Here is a 20,890-nt window from a genome sequence, read left to right as displayed (position 1 = left end):
ATATTTTATGGATTTAGGTCATATAATTAGTCTGTTCATTCATTTGATAGTTTTCTTTATGCCAGGATCTAACTGGGGAAAATGGCTTATATATTGATTCGATTTTCACCCGACCTCAATTGTTAAGTCAAGGAGGAAGTGTCAAAATGAAACAAACAAAAAGATAAATCTCTTGTGTATTTATCTTTTAAATTTGGGGTGTGTCTTGTGCCAGTATTAGATAAACCAAGTCAATAAAATATGAAGTGATGTGGTACTTTAATCATCCAGTCATATATTTAATGTTTATTGATCAATTAAGATCATTAAATGTCTTCATTTTAGTGTGGGTCTACATCTAAATAATATCAATCAATGACAAAAATGAAAACATTGTGTCATTTCTTGTATTTCAAGTGAAATATAGAGAAAAAAAAAATTAAACGACTCAACGTCCATGTCAATGACTTGACATTTGATTTAATACAAAAGTACTCCACAGAAGCGGCTTGGTGAAAGCACTTGTACTTCTGTGTAGTAATCTAAAGCTGCTCTGGCCCCGGGCTCAAAGCGAACGAGGCGAATTAGGCCCTTCTGCTGCCGTCTCCGCCATTAAAAATGCACAACATGGAATTGGAGAAAAGGATTTGGATTGATACAAACGAGGGCTCAGGGATTAAACTGGAAAGAATAAGAGGTAATCTTGTCCACGAGGGCCGCCGCACATTTGATTCCAACCGAGTTCTCGGTCCAAGTCCCTAATTGCACTCCGGTGCGGTTCTACGTGGTCCACTTGTGCCACAAACAAATGTTGGGCCCACTTGAAGGCAGGGAGGCGCTAATTGCATCGGGCCAGCACTGAGGAGCGCAACGCTGACAAAAATGTGCAGTCGTTCATTCCGGTGAGAGCGCGGCCAAATAAATCAATCAACAAAAGAATGCAATTTTGGCATAAATTGCGTGTGAATGCTGAAGAGCTCAACTGAGAAGCTGTGGGATTAATTACTGAAATGTAATTACGTCAAATATCATTCATTGTTGTCGCGCCGGCCCAAGAAGGCCTTTTGTCATTCATTAAAATAAAAAATTGTATTATTATGTTACTTAACAGTATCATTGTGACACACATTTTTTCTATTTTTATTTAGTATGTTTTATTTTTATTTATTATAATTTATTATATTTTTATTGTTTTATTTTTATTAATTGTATTTATTTTTGTATATTTGTACTTATTTTTCTATATTTTTATCTTACTATATTTTATTTCTATTTTTATTCCTTTTGTTTTTGGCTTTTGTTCAAACTTCACTGTGTCCATGTGGGAATCCTTTCTCAATTTTCCTTACCTGTCCAAATAAAGGTTAGGTAAATAAATTCTAAAGATGTCCCGGTCCTATGGGCTTCCTTGTAGTCTTTTGTTCTTTAGCTCTGACACGCAGTCATCCCAGCGATAAATTGTCTCAAAACAAGTTCCCAAATTGATGCCGCTCAGGTCGCCGCTCCCCCGTCGGCCGCGACCCATCACTCATTTTCCAATCTCGTCGCGGGAGTATCCATCACACTCGATGGCGCCGCTCAACTTTGGAGATGGTAACAGATTTTTAGCGGGATGGGCTTTAATTCATCTTTTAATGAGACGTGGCTATCATCATTCTCGCAGAGAGAGGCTTTTTTTTCTGATGTCGCCGTTCAATTTGTCTGCCGACGAGTCGCCGAACTGTCCAGTCTGGAATTCTCCCCACACTTCCTGCCCCTCCCGATGGAGATATTTGACTGGCAATACGAGATGATGTTATCCACTTGCCAGCCTGAGGCGTCAGCTGTGTGTGTGTTGGACATCTGTCAGAGAACCCCCTCCCCCCATCCCACCCAACTGGTTAAGGAATTCCGTGCCAGTCGCTTGGTGAGACCGGTCTCTGCTCCGTGTCCAAACTGATTGAGACTTTGGCACCCCTGAAGTAATCCGAGTGTGTCTTTCCTCTTCAAATCATTATTTATTTATTTCAAAATACCAAAATCAGTGCCTGAAAGCAATTTCACTTTGCTACATGAAATTACGCAGACATATTTATCACCAGTCAAAATCTCAAGAAGCTAAGCCTGAAAAGACTTTGAACCAGTCTTTACATCAGAAATTCATAAAATCAATCCATCCATATTTTGACCCGGGGTCAGGTCTCAAGGGCGGCAACCGAAGCCGAGAATCCCGGACTTCCCACTTCATCCAAAACGCTGCCAGGCATGCCGAGAAACACCTCACCATGAAGAACGCAGAATACGGTCTGGTGAAGTCACCAAATCTGGTCTTCCTAAGACTGTACTTCCTATAAACCCTCTTTGTAAATTGGAACAGCTGTGTACTTGTTCACCCCGCCTACTTTGATGTATTTCCAAAATGAATCTTGGCATATTTTCCCAGCCAAGGCTTCACTAAACACCAACTGATGAGTAATTGACAAGAACATCATTCAGGTATTCCGTGCAAAATCTTTCAACAGGAAAAGTATTTGTTGCCGTGACTGATGATAAAAACGGACAACAACGCCGATTGAGAATCAGCCACAGTGCGACTTTCAAGTCTGGTCCCAGTGGGACATGTCTGGGAGGCGTCTCGAGGCATCCCAACCACATGATCCAGATCTCGATACCGAGGAAAAGCAACCGTACTCCGAGCCGTTCCCGGATGACCGACGACTTGTCCCCTTTATCTCTAAGCGAGAGCCACGACACCTCGCGGACGAAACTCATTTCGGCGGCTTGTATCGCAGATCTTCTTCCTTCCGTCACGACCCCGAACTTCCGATCACAGGTGAGAGTGTTAACGTAAATTGACTGATAAATTGAGCGCTAGGTTCCTTCTTATTAGCGTTCCGCCATGTCAAGGTTCTTTCAGGAAGGCGAGATGAAAAAAAGATTTCCTCCAGATTGTGAAAGATGTCGTCCCTGACATCGAGACCTAAGTCACGGTTAAAAAAAAGAAGTTGGTAGGATTCTTGTTGACGCAAGCAACGTACGTGTCCTGTAATTTATGCGAAGTTCTACACGATGACGTTTCCATTGTGCCATTTGACTGTTAGCTGGCACAATAGAAATAAACACGGCAAAGTACATCTCTCGAGGCCCGACTTGACCTGGAAGTAAGTGAAGAGCAATTACGACTCCAATTTCAAGGGCTTGGATCCCACAGAAGCCAGTTTGCTCTTTTCAAAGCAGGAAACCGGAGGATTGTTTGACATTGTGTCACACCGCAACCAGATATGTCCGACATTGTTCCATCGGGAACACCTCGACGTAGCTATAACGGCTTGGGGCGATTATGAAAAACCGGATTTACGCCGACACATTTCTACGGACACACCTGAATGCTCCGGGAACAGTTTTATGCGCCTCTCCCCGAGGAGACGTCTGCTTTAGGATTTTAAAAGCCCATTTCACTCCGCTGCCAGAGGCGAAATATTGTAGTTGAGCCGATTCGAGCCCAGGCAAAGATTGTAGATTTATTTATTGCTCTTTTGCTTGCGCAAGAATGCATTTAATCATATTATATTCTAAATTGCGTTCCTTTGTAAAGTTAATAATGCTGTAGTTGTATCGACATAGCCGGCTTACAATGTCACCTAATGGAAATCGTAGCGGCTGTCTAGCTGCATTCGTAGACTTGAATACAATACGTGCGCTCCTCTCCTCTATTATTTGTTCAATAGAAAAACGATTCTGCTTTTATTATTGCACTGGCCAACACGGTCCCCTCACACAAGCCATTTGAATGCAAAAGGACAAAGGGCAACTTTCCCAGACGAGCAACGAGACTGAAAGAGACGCCACGTCAAATTCAGGAACTTGAATCAATTCTACCAGTAGAGGACAAATAAAGTTTTGTCCTGTTAGATGTGCGGGCTGGGATCTGTCTACAGTATTTAGTTAAAAAGCCACACGCCATTTTTCAAACACTCACGACGGATTTGAATAAATTATGCAAACTTTTTTTTTTTTGTCCATGTGCCAAACAGTGCATCTGCTGAATGGTAATGACCAGAGCAGTTGCAGAGTGCAGGCCAAGTAGCCTTTGGGACTGATGGACAAAAAGCAGATTTTTACAAAAAATATATATCATTGTTTATGATGGAATTTAATTAGATTTTATTTCATGAAGTAGCCATTTTTGTTAAAAAACACAGCATGAATTTTATTTCTTGAGTAGTACAAATTATTCATCCTATACAGTGATATTAGTTTGTTGGATTACATATTTTAGTTAAAGAAATAATTTATAAAATCAATTGACTTAGACTACATTTTATTATACTTTTACTCACAGCACACATTTTATTCTATTTTCACTTTACAAATATAGTGTACTTTATAGTGTACTTTTAATTTAATTTTTATAGATGTTTCCCTCGTCTATTGTTCAGTTAAACGTTTTTAGTTCATAAATCTGATGTAAAAAAAAGTCATATTGTAATCAATATCATGTTTTAATTATTTGTCTTTTTTGGGGAGGTGTGCTCACACAGCACTAATATTATTTTTAATTAAATGTATTAAATATATTTAATTAAATGTATTATATAGATTCGGGATGCAAATGCAATTAATTACCTTATTTAGAAATGCCCAGCCGGACAGTTGGCATCCAGTCAGGTGGCTCCCAGCATTCTTTTTATTCTGGTGAGGCAAAAAAAAAAAAAAAAAAACAGAATAGAATAGAGCTGAAGAGCGAAAGAATCCATTTTGTGAAACAACACAGGGACATCAGCACATAGAAAAGCACACATTGAAAATCCTGATAGCCATTTGCATTTGGAATTTCCTTTGGGTTCTCCTGATTAGAGTAAAGAAATGTTGCCATTTGAGCACATCTCCCATGACGGCCGTCACTCTGCCAGGAAATTAATGTATTGATTGAGGATTTTTTACGAAATTCATCTGTCAATCATCTCTATAGCATAACTGAATCTGAGTGAGTGTGGAGGAGGAGGAGGGGGGGGCTTTGATTTATGCAAATGCTTCCCATCAATGGCAGCACTAATAGAAACAACACAAACTGTTTTGCTTCAGCAAATTACATTAAACTCCAGCCATGTGCCTACCAATGCGCCTTATAATCCCAAATCTGATTTATCGTATTCATGCCGTGCTTCTAACAAATGTCAGCTCGTCCCCGATTCGTTTCTCTCGGTTTCGATTCAAGACATTGGTGAAAAACGAGAAGGTAAAGTAAGAACGAATGATGTCGTCGGCGAGCACATCTGCTCGTCAGCGACTCCGCTGGAACCTGTCACATGCCCGGCAGGTTCCGGAAGCCAGGCAGATGGCGCGCGGCGCAATTAAGCCACCGCCAAAAACCTCTCAATCAATCTCCGGGAGCTCCTGCATTGCGAGCATTTGTCCGTTCAACCAACGCGCCGCTCCACCTTTTTTTTTGTGTGTGAACCTTACTGGAGGCCAGCACAAGTGTTTCATTCACACCCAATTATTGTCAAGGGGATGCTATTACAGGGCCCGAAGAGACAAAACGTAACGACAACAACAAAAAAGTGAGCGCGAGACGTTCATCTTTTGTTCTCTGCTTGTCTCGCGTAGCTCGCTTGACAAAAGAGAGGAAAGACGATCGGGCATAACGGACAATGCTGACGCCGATTAGACCGGTCCCAACTTTCAGTTCTTATTGTGTATTCGGAAACAGCCTATCAGCTGTTAACTAGTTGATAGTTAAAAAGCCATATTAATCTGGACGTTTATTATTACGATGACCCAGGGTGGTGAGACCGGTCACCCAATCAACATGCAAATATGCAACCTCAGTCTCTTAGCCAGCCCTCAGAGTTAAGTAAGAATGAATTTGACAAGTGATATAATGAAAATAAAAAAATGTCTTTTTCTATAAATAAATCTATTTATCATGTGCAGGAAAAAATAAAAGTTTTTTTTAATAAAAAAAAATCTAAAAACAACAGACTGACTTTTCTTTCTGATATTTTATTTATTTTATTTCATTTATTATTATTTTATTTTTATTATCGAGAGATTTTTTTCATTTTCTTTCTTTCTCATTTGGGGGAAAAATAGCTGATATATTTTATTTTATTTATCGCATAAAAACTACATAAATGAAACATTTCTTTAAGATTTAATGCAAATATATTGTGTGTATGCAAGTTGAATTCTGAACAAACATGGGAATGATTTTCCGGCGCGTCTTTGCGGCCTGAAATAAAGCGGAAGAAATTTTGTCTGTCATCACGGGCTCACGCTGCATACCTATCAGGCGAATGTTTTTACACCGTCAATGAGATTAGCCGTGTGTACTCTCCACCGAGCGTGTACATATTGAGGAGGGGGGGTTAACAGAGCTCGACGGGAATACAAAAGCTGACGCTGGTGACTAAATGTTTGCACGGGACAGATCAGGCGTGCCCTTGCGTACGCCGAAACACCTGCATTCTGGGAAAAACACGCTTTTCCGGGAGGGAATTAGTGGGATTCTGATGAATGAACAAAGACAGACGTGAGTAACCCCGGCACCAATATAAGGCTTATCAGCGGACTTATGTTGCACAAAAGACGACTGATAAGCTCAGCAGAAGGAGGAATGGCGGAGAGAACCAAAAGGCCGGGTCAAGACGGTGCGGGGGGTCAGTTAAGCATTGACTAGAGCATAGTTGAGGATCTGTGTCATGTTTCTTATTAAGGCTCGGGGCGGTGAACGCAACGCTAAGCAGGGTGAAAGCAAGCCGTTGTGTTTGGTCTTTAAGGAAGGGTGATACTCGCCGCCTTGAGTCCATGTGGCTAAAATTAGCTCATCTGTTAGCCTTTAACTAGGTGGTCTGCTACATTTCACCTCACATCTTACCAACGCTTCTTACGAAATAATACATTTAATATTCAAGTAATTACCATTGACAGTTTAGGTTTATTTTCACACTAGATATACAACACAAAGACTTACACGTTATATAAGAAAAAAATGTTGCCTTAAAAACAACCTCTCGCTAACCTTGCATTACGGTTAAATTTGAACACTAACAGGGAAGCAACACATGCAGACAGACAACGCAAAAATACCGACAGGCATGTATTCTTAACCCTTTATCAAAGACAACTAATACAACAGCAACTTACTGAGTCGTAGTGAAAGAAGTCGAGTCTACTTTGTTTGTTTTTGCATGACTGTATTGTACATGCACGAACTGCACTGTCACCCAGTGGCCAAAAGGGGCACAGAAAAGATTTCCAAGTGAGTGTCAACTCAGCACAACAAAGTTTGGTGTGCTGTTTTTGCTGATTACAAAACAAAATCAAACATTTGTGTCATTGAAGAAGAAAGCCTAGAACAGATTAATGGCATTTCCATTCATTTCAATGAGGAAAGACGATTTGAGATACTGCTATGTGCCTTATTAAGAAAGACTATGTAGCTCCATCTTACTGAGGCTATTCTTCTAATTAATGTTATGCATCTGACTAATTTAACCTTGGAAGAAGTCTCCATTGACCATTTTTGCTGCTTCTCATGATTTTTTTTCAGAAAGTTACCAGCAACTGTCAGGGCGAGTCGAATATGAACAAAATTTCTCCCAGCTTGTCACATCGCATTGAAGCCGACGCGGCGTCAAAAAGTTGTCCTTCTTAAAGCCGCCGCCTCCGCAAAAAGCTTTCATTGAGGTTGCATATTTGCTTAAATACGCCATGACAGGGCAAGCTTGATTCACTCGACAGTGATGACGGAGAAGCGGAGCGAGAAAAGAAAGTCAACAGTGCATATTTCTCCTGAAAGGTAAAGTGTTAAGTTAGGCTACTCGGCGGGGACGTTGATCATCGGCCCGGCTCGCTCTATATATTGATTAAACCATCCATCACTTAAATGCTACAAGACATTATTTCTAATTAAAAAGTAAGTCATAAATTGCACTCTTTATTGCCAGACTGGGCTTGTAAATAAAACTTCAGGGGAGGGTGCAACCACATTGCAAGCCTCCCCCCCCCCTGCGTCCTCCCGCGAAAAAAAAAGAAGGAGAAAAAGGTTTGCGTACGGGAGAGATAAACAGATGCAAATCAATCATTTCTGCAGGCAGTTGTTTTTACAGCTATGGGAGCGGTATAATTTAACAAATATGTAAATCTGATGTAAAAGGATGCCTGTGACTATGAGGTCATGTCAGCCAATCAGAAGCTGAGACATTAGTAAATAAAATTTTGCAATTTCAGCACATTTTACTTTGCACCTTTAAAATCAAATAATATCGCCACTGTAGTGCCTGATGCTCATTTTTTAACATAAAAAAATCCAGCGGAGGGCGGAACGAGATTGCAGCCTCCCTCGTTCTCACTCCGGTTTAGGGATATAATGAAAATAACAAAAATTTAAAAAAAATTACAGACGGGTACGACGGCACCGTCGGGATACTTACGGCAGAGGTAAACAGATGCAAATCAATAATTTCCGCAGGTAGTTGTTTTTACGGCTTTGGGAGCAGGGGATTGAGCAAATATGGAAATTCAATGTTGGTACTGGGGGGGATGTAAAAAGGATCTTGACGGTGATGTATGATGATGAGGGGCTCATGAAACTGCGCCGACGCACTCCAGCAAGCCTCTTTTACCTGACAAACAACCGTTTTGCCAGCCGAGACGAGATTTAACGCAGTCTTTTTTTTTTTTTTTGGGGTAGCCTCCGTCGTGTCCACCTCGCAGCAGAGGACACTTCACACCCGACAGCTTCTGATTACCGCTGCTTGTCAGGTAGCAAATTCAACAATAACCCCCCCCCCCTCCCCCAAAGCCCCCCACCACCGCGCTACCCAGTTGTGGCGGAGTGGCAGGCAATTTTTCGAGGAAAAGGATTTGGGATTTCTCACCTTAAAATGGAAACGGGGTGAAGGAAAATGAAAAATAAGTCACGGGCGAGGCAAAGTATGTGCAATCATTATTCATCTGGCTTTAGTCGGTGGATTTTTTTCCACTTTATACTTGAGCTGGATGAAAAATGCTTTTCACCTGAATGAAAGGCCATGGAGTCGTTTTAGCTTTCAAATTCTGGCCATGGACTAGAAATGAATTTGAATATCCGCTGCATTATGTTGCTAACCAAAAAAGCAGCACCTAACTAACTCGTCAGTCAGGCCTGACTCACAAAAAGCTTTTGAAATGTAGGGAGGGGACATGAAGTTTAGAAGCCATATCTAACACGGTTTTATCCACCAAAAAGTCTCAAAATCGCATGCCTGAAAAGGTACGGAATGTCGGCTATTTTGCTTTGAACCGCCCAGAAGAATTCAACAGCTAAGAACCCACCCCACACACACTTAGGTAATTTCAGCCAATCAAAGAAAGTCCATTTTGAAAAAAGCTCAAAAGGAAAAAATGTTTGACAAAGTACAAGGTCCTTGCAGGAATTTAAAGAAAAAATGCTGACTGAAATTTGGGAGGCTTCTCGGTCATGCATAGACCCACAAAAAAAATCGAAATCTCCAAAACTAAAAAAGAAAAAATTTTGCTTTGAGGCTAACATTTTGGTTTAGTACCACACTAGTTAATGCAACAAAATCAGCCAGTTTGAGTTTCCAACATGAAATTTGGGAGGCTTCTCGGTCATATGATGTGTAGTAGACCCACAAAACAGGAAGCCACTTTGCTCATCTTTGATTTTGAATGGCAGAACTTTGCATGACTGCCCATAGAAGCCTCCAATTGTTAACCATAATACCCTTACGACGAAATTCGAATTTGCCTCGTGTTATCTTAAAGCGCCGCCATTTGTTTGCAAATCGGGATTTCAGCCCAGGTGTCACCAAATCATGCAAAGCGGGTCGTTTGCATTGAAAGGGAAACCTTTTCGCGGGCCCCCCAAAGCATCAGTGTGCGCTCACCGATTTGAACGGCGTCCAGAGCCGCCGGGTCGCTTTGGTTACCCGGGCAACGGCAGCAGGCGAGGAAGCAGCGGGTCCCGTCGCACGGATACCGAGTCGAACATCACGAGCCTTCTAAGTGACCATGTTTGTCTGAAGGCACACAGTGCTTAATGAAGAGCCACGCTCATAAAGACACATCAATGCGCAGAGTGGCGTTGCCGTGACAACAGCAGCCAGATGAAATTACGCTGGAGTTTGTGTGTCATTTGATCCCGATGAGCAAACTGTTGGTAATGGCTGTAAACGTGTTGTTAACATTTTGACTCAGGTGTCTTTGGCTACTTAAACTTGGCAGGAACGCCACACTGTGAGCTAATTTCAGCCAGTGAGACGCCGGAAAAAAGGCAAGTTTGAAAAAAAACCTCAAAGGCAAAAAGGATTTGACAAAGTACAAGCTCCTTGCAGGAATAAAAAAAAAAAAAAAAAAGAAGCTTTTTTTCTGCTGTCAGTACCCGTTCATTTGATGTGTACCGTCAAGCAACCACTGTTCATGCTAGGCTCGACGCCATTGCGTTAGCGTGCCGGCTGACTTGACTCGTCTTCCCGACTGTTGGTGCCAGTATATATTACAGTCACAAATTGTTGCCAACAATATTGACACGTCATCCAGAAATCAATCAAATTAATTAAAGATGCTAACAAAACTAATTAATTACACTGACAACGTGTTATACGGCGTTAGCAGCTAGCAGTTAGCAGCTAAGTGAGTGCAAAGGGGCAGTCTTTTTCATCGGCGGCTGATTTGGGCGAGGCGGGCATGTCGAGGACGAGATGTTGGCAAAACGCAAAGCAAATTTACGGCGTCCTACCACTTTCGCTTTTATTCAAATGTTTTATTTTCACCTTGCGCCTAATGACATTACTCCTTCGTCAGCAACATTTCCCGCCCTTGCGCTTTCTTCTTTTTATTTTTATTTTTTTGAAATGCAAATGAATTCACGTGTACTAATATGGGATTACCCCGGAATGTGTCTGCAGTGGAGCGTGGGTAGCCCCCCCCCCCCCCCCCCCCCCCCTCCGAAAGCCGCCAGCCCCCCGCGCTGTCATGAAAACACAATACGAGCCCCCCGCCGACTTATCAAAAGAGCTGATATGGCACTTTCGCCCCCGGTGCCAGTTTTTATGCCTTGTTCCTGTTGAATACAGCGTCATAAAAAAACAGGCATAAAACCTCAATGGAGGGCTCGGGGAGCAATGTAAACAATGTATACGGCTAAAATATGCACGGCCACTGAGAAGGGAATGCGAAATATGGTATAGCTTGTGGGGGCCCAAACCGATGTTCCTACCTTGGCCCGAGCTCGCCGCGTCAGTTGCCCGTCATCACCTTCCGCATCACGAAGCCACACCATCCATCCTAAAAAGCCCACACACAAAGAAACAACTTTTCAAATTTTATTGAATGTTGAACTCATATTATTTAAAAGATATTCACCGAATAGGTTTTCAAATGAGTGAATAAATTGAAACTGAGAATGTATCGAATGAATGTAATCGATAACTTCATCTGAGGAGCAATTTTAAAATTTTGAGGAGGGATTTATTTTCTAGGGACTACTCCATAAAACAATCAAAATATGATTTTTATATATATATATATATATATATATATATATATATATATATATATATATATATATATATATATATATATATATATATATATATATATATATATATAAATTGGGAAAAAAAAGTTAAAAACATACACAGAGGAGGAGATTTTTTTTTCGATATTATTTATAGCAGTTTTTTCATGGTACATTGACTAAAATCTAAAGTTTTATTAATTTAATGCTTCTATATAAGCATATAGATAGAAATATAATGTTAATATATATTTTTAAATAACTGTTTGTAAATTAAGTAATTTTTTTTCAGTCTTTATCATGTATTATTAGTCAAAGGTCACAGTTCAGGTCACACATTTGCGATGACATTTCTGTCGCAGTTCTGAAAAAAGTTACAAAAAATGCATGTTTGTCTATTTTTTGGGGGTGGGGGCTTATTTTTGTCAGCAATTATGAAGTGAGGTCTTCATAAATCTGTCACGGTTCCCGCAGCGGTGACAAAGCCGCCATGTGCCGCTTTGTAAATCCAGGTCGCATCGGCTTTTTAATGGCTGATTTATTGAGGCTCAACGGGGGTTCGGCGATGGGCCTGAGCGACAAAGAGCCTGTTTTAAAGTGCATTAGCGCCACGCAGTAAATATCCCGTACGGCATATTAGCATTTTAATGGCGGCCATCCACACTCACCTTTCAGGGGCCGTGTTGTTTTCCCCTCACTCTGTCCGCATTAGTGTCGGGCCGTCTCGCCGTTATCACTTGTAGTTTTTATGACTAACTGATGTCTTTAAAAAAAAGCTCAAGTGGCGTCTGTAAATCTGAGCTCCCTGAGTTTTTTTTAAGAGCACAAGTACTGAAAACTGGCACACAATTTCTTCTTTTTAGTCATGAGCTCAAATGACATTTGTAAAGATGACAGTGGCTGTTTTGATTTTGATTAAAAAAAAAAGAAAAAAAAAGAGTAAAAGAGTAAAAGTCCAAAGTACACACACAGTTTCTCAGAAAACTGCTTTGGTGAGTTATATTTGTTTTCCTAAATGTGTGACTTAGTAAAATGAGAACAGATGTGGCATCAGTAAAGCAGAATTTCTCGGCCGTTTGAAAATTTAATAAAAATAGAATTCACTGCAGGGTTTTTGACTCCTGTTTGTTTTACTTGATGTACATTATGTCTTCAAATATACACTGGCACTTTAAAGTCTCTTCGTTCCTGTTTAAAAAGCTCAATTTGAAATAAATGCATTACTCATGTCAAACAAACTGAAAATGAAACGTCAACAAATAATTCAAGCTCAAGCGTGAACAATCTTCCAACAAAAGTCGCTATTCAGTGACACGAATAAACAAAAGATCAACAGACAAGAAATAAAGTTGTTATTTTTTCTTAAAGAAAAGTGTGGCGGTGTATTTATTCTCTGCAGTGTAGCAGAAAATTTACAAAAAGCGCCATTCACGCGCTCAATACGCTAAAAGCCCTTTTCCGCATCAAGGACACAATATAGTCAAACTATCACGATGAAAAGAAGCTCGGACTACTCAGGCAAACATTCATATGGCCTCTGGGCAAAAATTGCAAATATTCCTTTTTCGGGTGAGTCTCCCATCACGAAGCTCTCGTCAGGAAACTCGGGAAATGTAAAAACATACGAGAACATATGAGAACGCGGCGTGTGGCCGATTCCGGTCGAGAGCCTGCCGTGCGTCTCTCTATAAAAGCATTTACTGAGCCATAAGCACCGCGGGCCTGCCGAAAGCTCATCAAAGTGTGGCTTATTTTATCAGCCGAGTGGAAAATGTGCTGAGAGTCGGGCGGCGGTGGCGGAAGGCGAACGCCAAGCGGGGGGGGGGCATCTCGTCGGCGTGAGCAACAAAGTGAGTATCGGCGGCCGTTTCCGACTAAAGGCACAAATGACAGGTTGGTGTGATTCAAAGCATCCTAACGATAATGCAAGAAAATAGCTTTGAATAGTGGCCATAATGGCCACCTGAATATAAGCCGCGACAGCTAACATTCAAGGAAAATCCTGTTTTGTTCATGTAAGAGATTATGCACAAATCATACAATATTATAAAAACGATGAAAGATTCATAGCAGGGTTCAAAGCTTGCGCAAAAAGTAGCGGCTTATATTGTGGAAAATACGGTAGTTCTTGTAAAGATACAGCTTGATTCTCATAGTGTGATTATTCTCATATATCCATAACTTATGATATTATGAACTTATAATTTTTTTGTTTTTCCTTGCCCTTTTGGGAGCCCAAGATCAGGGGATGCTTTGAGAATAATTGTCAATTGATTGTCTATGTGAAGCCCTTTGAGACTGCTTGTGATTTAGGGCTATACAAATAAACTTGACTTGACTTGACTTGACTTATAACTTCCATCCATCCATTTTCTATAACTTGAAATTTGTTTTTGCAATTTTTCTCCTAGCAAAGCTATGACAATTTTGTGGGCATTTTTCTCCCCGCAAACTAGGACAATTTTTTTTCTTTGAAATTTCTTTCCCCACAAAGCTATGGCTATTTTTTATTTTTTTTTTTGCAAATGTTTTCGCAAATCTGTGACAATTTTTGGAGCAATTTTGCAAAATTATGACTAATATCTGTTTTTGCAATTTTTTCCCAGCAAACCTCTGGCTATTTTATTTTGCAATTTTTCCCCCACAAAGCAATGACCATTTTTTTGTTGTTGCAATTTTCTCCTCGCAAATCTATGACAATTTCGGGGGGCTTATTTTTCTCCTCGCAAATCTGATTAAATGTGAATCTTGAGTCTTTTGTGTTATAAAGCCACAAATTCATTCTTATTAAATTCCGACTTGCTTCCTATCACTGTCATTCATCTCGTAAAATTGAGACGGGCCTCCTTTTTCCCGCATAAAGCCACAACTTCATTTTTTCGCCCATGTGTGACACACTCAGTCACCAATGGCTCCTTTCTAAAACAAGTTATCAAACCTGAACACACACGCCGTTTATCGCAGCAGCGGAATATTATTATGCGAGACGCATTTGTCTTTATTTGGAATACGTGCATACCCCGAGCACTGTGATCAACCTTGTAGAAGAACATAAAAGTCAATAGAGGGGAAAATTGTACGGGTGACACGAGTGGGGACTTGACACCCGAGGTCCTCCTTGACGTGAGGTGGGGGATGGGGAGGAGGCGCACGTCATACGCATGTACAATCAACATTCGACTTTTTGGCAGCGTTTGTTCCGACGAGGGTCGGCGGTCAAGGCCGTTCCGATACGGGCCGAGACGGGGGAGGACGCACTCCACACGAGTGCTGCGAGACGAGGATTAGTATCGTGGGGCTGGTGAGTCATGCAAGTGCTCTCCACATGTGCAGTTAGACACACACACACACACAGAAAAGTGATTAAGAGCAAATAAAGTCTGGAAGCAAAGACTTTAAGATTAAGCCAGCAAAATGGCAGAAAACACAGACAGGCAGGGATAGACTTGTTATCACTTAAGCACACAATAAAACACTCCTGCAATTAAGTCATAGGAGGGCGAAAACAAAGTTGTCATTGAATGGGAACAAAGTCCAGATTTGACAAGTCGGAGCTTTATAAGAATATAATTGTAATATTAAAAGAAGAATGTTGCTATCCGAGCCCAGAATTGTAGTGTATGTGGTGAAAGGAAATTCTTTAATAATGACATCATCATCTTTGGGCTCTCAATTACAGCCTTGACTTCATTGGTATGATGCCCATAAATTAATTTTTGTTCATGTATAACTTTATTTTAGAGAAATCGCGAATTATTTTGATTTAAAAAAAACATGATTTTATTGGTGGAAAAATTCCACTTAATTTGGGTAAAATTTTGATTTTTTTTCAGCTTGTAAAATTAAGATTTGTACTCGAAATTAGGACTTCCTTCTAATGAAACTACAATTCCTAATTCTAAAAGGATGACTTTATTCTTGTTGTCCAAGTATGACTTTGCTTTATTCTCATGGATCTATGACTATTTTTAAAAAAAAAAAAAAACATTGCAACACTGTTGCAAAAGTATGACTTCATTTTTTTTAAAGCCTCAACTTCCTCCGTGTCAACATTACGACATTATTAAACCACATCTTAATTCTCATAAAAGCCACAGCTTCATGCTCGACAAAGTATGACTTCAATATTGCAAAGCCACAACTTCATTCTTGTAAAAGGACAACTTTTATCTCATAAAATTAAAATTTATTAACACAATGCAACAACTTTATTCTTGTAAAGTCTCAACTTCATTGTGGAAAAAAAACATGACTATCATCTAGCAAAAAAACAACAATAAAAAAAAAAGAAAAATGTAAAATTCCCCCCGCCCCCTCAACCCCCACTTTTTCTCCTTCTCACAAGGCTCCTGTGATATCTCGGTTGTCTCCTTCTGCGTCTGAATAGCCGCATTGTGCTTTTGCTTATTCCAAATGTGCGGACCTTTCAGGGCCCTCCGCACACACCTGTCAAGCCATGTCCTTGCCGCCTCGGACCCCCTTCCCCCTCCCACCGGCAACACACATGCTTATTGAGCCCACGCGCTCCAGCACACACAGGTAAAATCAAATAAACATGCGTACACAGACTTTATTGGAAACACACGCCGGTGGCACCCTCCCATCGCCAAGGATGTGCCTCCGAAGTTGCCTGGGGTCAAATTGCATGCGGGGTGGGGGTCAGGATTGCGGTAGGGGAAAGGGGGGGGGCGAACGAGGGCGCACACACTCCAGCGGAAAACACAATTCAGAAGTAAACGACTCGTAACTCGAGCCAGACCTTAAATCGTTTGCAGATTGTCTGCCTCGTGGCGGGCTCATATCGAGTGAGTCATGCCATCAGAAAGCAAATGCCTCCCGCAAAGAAAAGCCGTATCTCCATTCATACCGCCGCACTAAGGGAGATGACGACTGAACTTAAGTCAGTCAAATGAGGCCACAAGAAGATACAATTGTCAGGGAACAAAGTAGGAATATGAGGGAATTATTATATAACCTTAACCCTAACCCTGAATTTACTGGACTGATGTTGCAATTTTACAACACCTAAAGAAATCAAGGAAATGTGCAATGATCAATCTTAATCAAACCTGAACTCACCCAAAATAGCACCAAATAAAACCTAACCTAATCCTAACCCTAACCCTGAATTTACTGGACTGATGTTGCAATTTTACAACACCTAAAGAAATCAAGGAAATGTGCAATGATTAATATTAATCAAACCTGAACCCACCCAAAAATAGCACCAAATAAAACCTAACCTAATCCTAACTGGTCAATTCACCTAATCCTAACTGACCCGTAAACTCAACCTAACCCAAATACCAAAAACTAATCAAACCCTAAAGTGAACCATAAACCTAAACTCAACCCAAATCAATCTACAGTCCACCACACCCACAAATAAACTCCCAACAAATAACCGCCCGAGCACCGTCTGATGAAACGGCTGAACTGCGGAGCAATGACTTACCGACAGCATTTAAACCCAAAAAATACTGCCATGGTGAAGAAAGACGGAGCCTTCCTTTCAGACATAAATCTATCCGGCAGTTCATGTATCAGAGAACAATAGCGCCTCGACGTCTTTGTTGAAATGTAATAAGCAATTGTGGCGAGACCCAAATTAATGATACATGAATTGTGGAGAGTCGTACTTAATGATGTCACCGGTCGGACGCTAACCTTTAAACCTCTCGACTTGCTCGCGGGCCCGCAATGTCCGTTTCTGCGTGTAGTGCATCAGAGATAACCTTCACCTACATATGCTGAGTGTTTCATACAACACACGGGAGAGCAGCGCCGATGAAACCTCCCCGTGGCCCCAAGGCTATCTGTCCACTAAATCATATTTGTAGATTCATATTAAACACGCAGCCCCGAGGAGAAAGTCGGACGGGGCGGCGACACGGAATGATAGGCATCGGCGTACGGCGGGAAAGTCCGCGCCGCATTACTGCATGCTAGGGCAGCGTTTTGACAGCATCTTGCTTTCAAGTAACGAGGAGAATCATGTTGTGTTTGAATAAAACACGGGGACAAACAACAACCCGGGTTGGCTCGACAAAATCTGGATAGCAACAACCGACGGAATTGTCCATTGAATTGTGATCATTAGATTAGATTCAGTCGTGTTTTGTCAATGTTATTTTTCAAAAGCGGTTTTAGAAAACAGTCCAGTGAAGAACAAGAACTGATGGACGAGCGGCTAAGTGCAAAGTTCCGGACTCTAGAGAACCAACAGCGCTCGTGGAATCCTGATCCCAATCCTGACGCTAACTCTAGAGTTAGAATAATAATCTTCTATATGGTGGAATTTGGTATTCTTGACTGATTGTAGCCTAGCTTGACTCTAACCGCAGGAATGTTTCTTGAAATATTTCAACCTATTATGGTTTGGTGTGTTACTTTTCTTAGGGTCATCTTGGGATCAGGACACCTGAGTCAAATTTCACCAGAATGAAGTAAATGAATTCATTCCAACAATCTATTGAAGACAACCCCTACTGCGCACAACATATGTTGGCAGTCAGCATATTTCCAAGTCTATCTAACCTGCTCGGGAAATGAGATTTCGGAATGAGGTTTACCGGGTCATGGGATGAGTTTGGCATATTTTGCATTCCATTAAAGTTGTATGTGAAAACAAATTGTCGCCGCGCGTTAACAGACGCGACGAGACAGATGGCCACCGGAGTGGGGTTTCTTCTGCATGACCAATTGGCGCATCTGCTGGTGTGACTGCGCGGGACTGGCGGTCAGGGGAAGTTCTCAAGAAAAACAGTCGGAAATGCCGTCGGAAAACAAACAAACAAAAGCCACGCTGGCGTTTATTTCTTAAGTAACGGATCGTGTCGAGGAACCTGCAAGGTGGGGAGGACACAATCTGCTTAGAGGTTGATAAGAGGGGTGAAGGAAAACGGTGTCAAACTCAGGGCTCGGGGGCCAGATATGGCTTTACTTAAAAAAAATAGAAATATTGCTGTATTACCATGTATCTTTTAAAAATATTTGAACAATTTTTACTAGTCTCTGATTTCAAAACTAGTTATTTATCAGTTTGTAGCCTATACTGTATATAGAATCACAATCATAATGGCCCTCCAAGGGAAACTATGACTACGATGCGGCCTCTGACAAAAATGAGTACGACACCCCTGAACTAACCCTAAGTCTAAACATACCCGACCCTACGGCGGCACGGCCTTGTCATCGCCGCTTCAGGCAGTCGCGCAAAAGATGTCCGAAACAAAAGACACCAAATTAGTCTCAAGGTGAAGTGTTTGGGTAGCCTCTGTCCAGATGTGCCGCCATTCTTTTTCATTTCGTTGTCATTTCCTAATTGGATGTGAGGGAGGTTTGACGCACATGCTGTCCCCGTGTAAACGGGGTTGGGAGATGGGGGGGGGGAGGACAAAGCCCCCTTGGAGCCCTCCTCCCTGTTTGCCTGCAGTGCAGCGATAGAGAAGGTTACAATAGTCTCTCCCTGGCTGCCTGCAGTGTATCCACACACGGAAAGAGGGCAAAATCAATGCGTAGAAATCGCTTCATTCCTGCTCAATTTCATCCCGCCAGTATAATTAAAAGCGTCTTCCGAAGTAGATCTCTCTTGGGATCGTTATGACATCATGTATGCAGATATTTCCAGCCCCGAACATCACGTCGGGATAGCTACTGTACGACTCACAAACTAATTAGACGCAACGCTAGCGTCGGATTTGAAAAGTTTCATCCATCAAAAGCAACGCGCAAAGCTTGTTAGCATTTTACGCAATTTTCAGCAATGATAACGCAAACTGTCAGGCATAAATTAGCAAATTACCTGTGTGTCAGGGCAGGACCAATTATTTCTGCTACGCCGCAATTGCGGAAAAAGAGCTCTCCAGCTGTGTTCCGGCACAAAGCTGGCTGGCCGCGCCGGGCCCTAAACATAAACAAGATTACAGGAGCCGGCCTTTAGCGACGCTCATTAGCGACACCTTGGCTAAATGTAACACTGGTGCCGAGTTGCCAGAAGTGGCGACTTGGGAGACAATTCAGGAAACGCCTGAATAGATAAGGAATAAAAAAGGAACAAAGCAATCCTTGTTGTCTTTGCCAATCAATGAAGGACTGTTCATTAGGCGGGCTCGTTCTGCACTGGGAATTCAAAGAAAACCCAACAATGGAGTTTACAGATAACTTCGCCATTCAACTGGCTGCAATGACGCTAACCTTATTAATCATTACGGGCAGAAATTCCATAAAGAGTTGACCTATATTGACCCGCTCGTCGTCGTTTGGCATGCATGGCAGTCGATGCGCTAGCCGACGCCTGTTAGCTCTCCGCCGGGCTGACTTTTAACAACATTTATTATGTATGAGAGGGTAAAAGGGGTCCATGAGAAGATTATAAAAGCTTAACATTTTGATGAGATTAATCCCCCTATCAATCGTCGCCTCGCATACAATAGTGAGCTAATTACGGCGCAGCGGTCTGCGAGCAAATAACATTTATATCATCGCTTCTGAGAATCATAAAAAGATATACATTTATATCATGGCTTTGTATGGAGGAGTAAAAGACTACCGGGGGACGCGGCTTGAAGATGGAAAAGGGGCGATCAGACAAGTCAAATCTGACCGTTTGTCATTCGGATCGCCGCTGTGATGAATGGACGCCGTATAGAATAGCTCAAACTGTCGCATTTACGCTATGGCAAGTGTTTTAAAAACCACTGTGAGCTTTGAAGCTAAGAAATACCAGCTGAACTCCAGTCTAACCCCAAATAGCAACCCTAAACACAACTAGCATTAGCCATCTTTATGCTAAAAATAAACATAGAGTAACCCTAACTTCTGGGTCGAAGCTACCGCCAACCCAAAATACTTACCCTAAACCTCATCTTAATCCCAACTCAGTTGTTATGAAATGACAAAACTCGATATTACACAGCCAGTAGCGTAATATTAGAATTCAGATACTGGCACTAATTGTGATATTGTTGTGCATTCCTGCCAACTTCAAGGTGCATTCTCTGGTACTTTGAAGAACGTTCATAAATATGGGAGTAAAATATTGCGCTCTCTCCTTACCTGCACGACTGTGTCGTCGTGTGTGCTGCTTATTATTTGGCTGAATGAGCTGCGGCGGCACTCGTGGGGCAACGTTTTGACATCATGACTGATTACAGTCTTGCGGCGACCAACTTAAGAAATCCCCACAGTTTCCAGTCGTCATCGCATCGCCCGAATGGTTTTGCTCGTTGAGATTAGTCCATATTACACATTATGACGACTGACCGTGAATTGAAAAGCAGATATTCGTAATGAGAATTCAATGTTGTTTGTCGCTCCGGGCACCACCGTAGGTTCCCCCGATGTCAGGTAATACGGCGGTGAACCGAAACAAATCATAAAAATTTACTGTTGGACCTCGGAGAC

At 41.6% G+C, this 20,890-nt stretch overlaps 1 protein-coding gene across 2 annotated transcripts in view; it reads right to left on the bottom strand.

The window, feature by feature from the left end:
- LOC147060199 (adhesion G protein-coupled receptor L3) overlaps positions 1-20,890 on the bottom strand; it is an 89,895-nt gene that overhangs the window by 64,287 nt on the left and 4,718 nt on the right. For both annotated transcript variants that reach the window (XM_085905510.1, XM_085905511.1), the window contains exons 2-3: positions 11,186-11,253; positions 4,585-4,650 (exon numbers count right to left, since the gene is read on the bottom strand). The gene's annotated coding sequence lies outside the window, so the exon portion shown is untranslated. The remainder of the gene's footprint in view (positions 1-4,584; positions 4,651-11,185; positions 11,254-20,890) is intronic.

Source organism: Syngnathus leptorhynchus, chromosome 2 (assembly GCF_054491065.1).
Source record: "Syngnathus leptorhynchus isolate UIUO chromosome 2, UIUO_Slep, whole genome shotgun sequence".
NCBI classification, from domain to species: domain Eukaryota; kingdom Metazoa; phylum Chordata; class Actinopteri; order Syngnathiformes; family Syngnathidae; genus Syngnathus; species Syngnathus leptorhynchus.
This window is presented reverse-complemented; position numbering and strand designations above follow the sequence as displayed.